The sequence below is a fragment of the Felis catus genome, chromosome B1 (assembly GCF_018350175.1).
Source record: "Felis catus isolate Fca126 chromosome B1, F.catus_Fca126_mat1.0, whole genome shotgun sequence".
In the NCBI taxonomy this organism is placed as follows: Eukaryota; Metazoa; Chordata; class Mammalia; order Carnivora; family Felidae; genus Felis; species Felis catus.
Window position 1 is genome coordinate 98,769,321 of NC_058371.1, and position 3,108 is coordinate 98,772,428.

A 3,108-nucleotide genomic window follows, 5' to 3' on the forward strand; every position below is an offset into this window, starting at 1 on the left:
TAAAGCTTCAAGCATCAAAACTCATTTAAAAAAAATGCTCTTTCCAATAAACATGTAAACCTATTGGTATGCACACAAATATTGTTAAAGTATTGTCTGTGAAGCCCTGTTTGGAAAATATTAAAATCCTTGTATGGTTTATCAATCTGTCAACTAAAATTTGAAAGAAAAAAAAAAACCTAGCTCAATGCATTTTTTTGTTAAGAAAAAAGAAACTAGCTCAGTGATGTTTTACAGATGAATAATGTTAGCACTGCTCTAATTACTTAAAAATGCATGTAATTATATGAGCACGAAGACTAATAATAGCAAATGATACTTACACATAAAACTACATTAGCAAGTGCTACAGTCTCTTGTTAAAATAAATCATATCAAAGGGAAGGGGGAGGAATAGAAAGGCAGACAAGGAACGACAGTGATATTTAAAGTTAACGATGACTAAGAGCTGAACTTGAAGTCTATTTACATATTTCTGGAAGACTGAAACATCAAAAACCACTAACCTGAAATATAGAGGAAACAGAGGAAGAAAATCACTCAACATCGAGAAAATGTTCCTTATAACATTATGTGATAACAGAAAATACTCCATGAACTAAAAAAGAAAAGTATGCATACACTCAACAATGTCATTACGAATGTGTGACAGTAACACTATTTTAGAGACAGGAACACTGAGGTGTAAGTGGTAGCTCTTGTTAAGTGGTTACTAGTAAAGTAAGATACAAAATAAAATCGGCATGTGTCCCAGGTTGTGGTTTTCTGTTCTGGGGACGGAAGGTCCTGCCAAGACGGGGTCTGAAGATGACTGGCATTTGAGCTTCCAGCCATGTGAATATCTAAAACTCCCTGGCAGTGAGAATTCAGTCGAGAACCAGACACTAGGCTCCGGCACCAACAGCCACCAGTGGTATGGCCACAACCAGGCCAGAAGAATCTAGTGTCACCAACCTGCCCCCGTGCTATAATCATCGAAGGAGTAAATGCTTGTTGAATAGACTCCTAAGTGCCAGGTGCTTTTTGAGCCCCTCCTGAGGGGCTCAATTTTGGAACTCCACATCTGCAACATCACCCCCATTTGCTCCTTCAGAGATTTTGGAACCACACTTTTGGGATATAAGCCTGCCACTGAATTCACTCTAGAAGGAAAAAAATACAGGAATGATAATAACGGTAACTACCGGATGAACTCGAGGAATGCCAGAGGCATCTGCAGCTGTTAACAGGCTCCAGTTTAGAATTCAGTAGTCCTGAGGTGGCTGGGTGGCTTAATCAGTTAGACGACTGACTCTTAATTTCAGCTCAGTTCATGATCTCATGGTTCGTGGGTTCAGGCCCCACATCGGGTTCTAAGCTGTGCCAGTGTGGAGCCTGCTTGGAATTCTCTCTCCCTCTCTCTCTACCCCTCCCCCACTCATTCTCTCTCTCTCCCTCTCTGTCTCTCAAAATAAATAAACTTGAAAATAATTGATGGACCGCTAAAAAAATTATAATAATACAGTAGTCCTGCAGCAAATGCTCTTTTACTTCTACTCAGCTGGTGGTGGCACTGTTTCGTCTGTTCTGGTATCAACCCAGGAGCTTCCTTGGGATTTACTCCAAATAATTTGGGTGGACCAAGAGCAAAAACTACAACTGCATCAACAAGCCTTTCTCTAGGATTGGTTAGACTTATACATAGACCCAGACTCAGACTTACATGTACACTGACACTTACCTACACATAGCTGGTTTGGGAGGTTTGAGTTTCCAAAGTTCAAGCACAACAATCGAAACTTGAACACGAGGATATGGGCATGACTTTGGCATCTACTGTAGCTACTTCAACTGCGGCCAGTGAAGAACTTAGTGGTATAGATTTTAGTAGCTAATAATATAAAAAGAGTGAGAAAAGAGGAGGATGACCAGAAGATAACAAAGCACTGAAGGATGAAAACCTTCCTCATGTCCTTTGCTAGGAGATGAAAATCTTAAGAAATTTGTGAAGGAACAAAAATCAATACAAAAAAATAAGCAATGATCAAAGTTTAAGAAGTATTAAGGCTCTGGGGCACCTGGGTGAGTCAATCGATTAAGCATCCGACTCTTGATTTCAGCTCGGGTCATGATCTCAAGATCGTGGGATTGAGCCTTGCTCAGCATGGAGCCTTGCTTAGCATGGAGCCTACTTAAGATTCTCTCTCTCTCCCTCTCCCTCTGCCTCTCCTGCACCCCCTCATTAAAAATTAAAAAAAAAAAGATATTAAAGCTTTAAAGTACCTTCTGTCATTGGGTACCTGTGGATGAGCAAAAAAATACTCTTGATACCAACAACTTAAAAATATAAGTTACTCAGGAGTTAAATAAGGCACATATAGCATTCAGATCCCAGGAACTACTGCACAGACTTCAAAATAAAAATACAGCTTCTGCCAACTATGTCCCAACCACAGTTCAGCAGTTCCAGCTATAGCTTCAACAGTACAGACAGAAGATTGAACAACTAGAAAACTGTCTTGTCACTCAAGCAAATAATTGACATATAACCACTCAAGATTTATCAAGGGCTCTGTGGAAAACTTACCAACATTTGTAGCTTTGGCTCTACAACTTCGGTCTATTATTAAAAGTGTAAAAGTGCTCAAAGAGTAATACCTTCTCTATAGAAAAATGTTGGAAAATGGTATAGACATATTTGAAGTCAGGCTAGCAGAAGCTAAGAAATGGCAGAATGCACCCAGAGTTCCTACCAGACCCATGCTTTTCAGTAACATGCACGTGAAGCTGCCATCACGACCTTGGCGACACTAAGCTTAGCAAGGATGGTGACGGGTCCAGAGTTTAGTACAGATTCAACACAAGTATTGGCAATGATCTGCAAGCAAGTGGCGTAGGGTCTTCACACTGAAGACTTTGGAACGAGCTTTTGCGTTAGAAATGCCACTGCCGAGGCCACATTTGGGTTTTGGAAAAATAAATGAACCTTCAGTAATCCCAGGGCAACCTTTGGCATCTCTAGTACATCTTCATGTAACTTCAACAATTCTGGCATCGTGGTCCCCATGGATTGGACCAACAGGGTACCCAGTCCTGTCTCTTGGATCAGAAGGGGAATTCTTTCAGTCG

The 3,108-nt window shown here is 40.5% G+C and overlaps 1 pseudogene; it reads left to right on the forward strand.

Moving 5' to 3' along the window:
* Window positions 1-743: 743 nt before the first annotated feature.
* LOC101085460 lies at window positions 744-2,793 on the forward strand (annotated as a pseudogene).
* The last annotated feature ends 315 nt before the right edge of the window (window positions 2,794-3,108 follow it).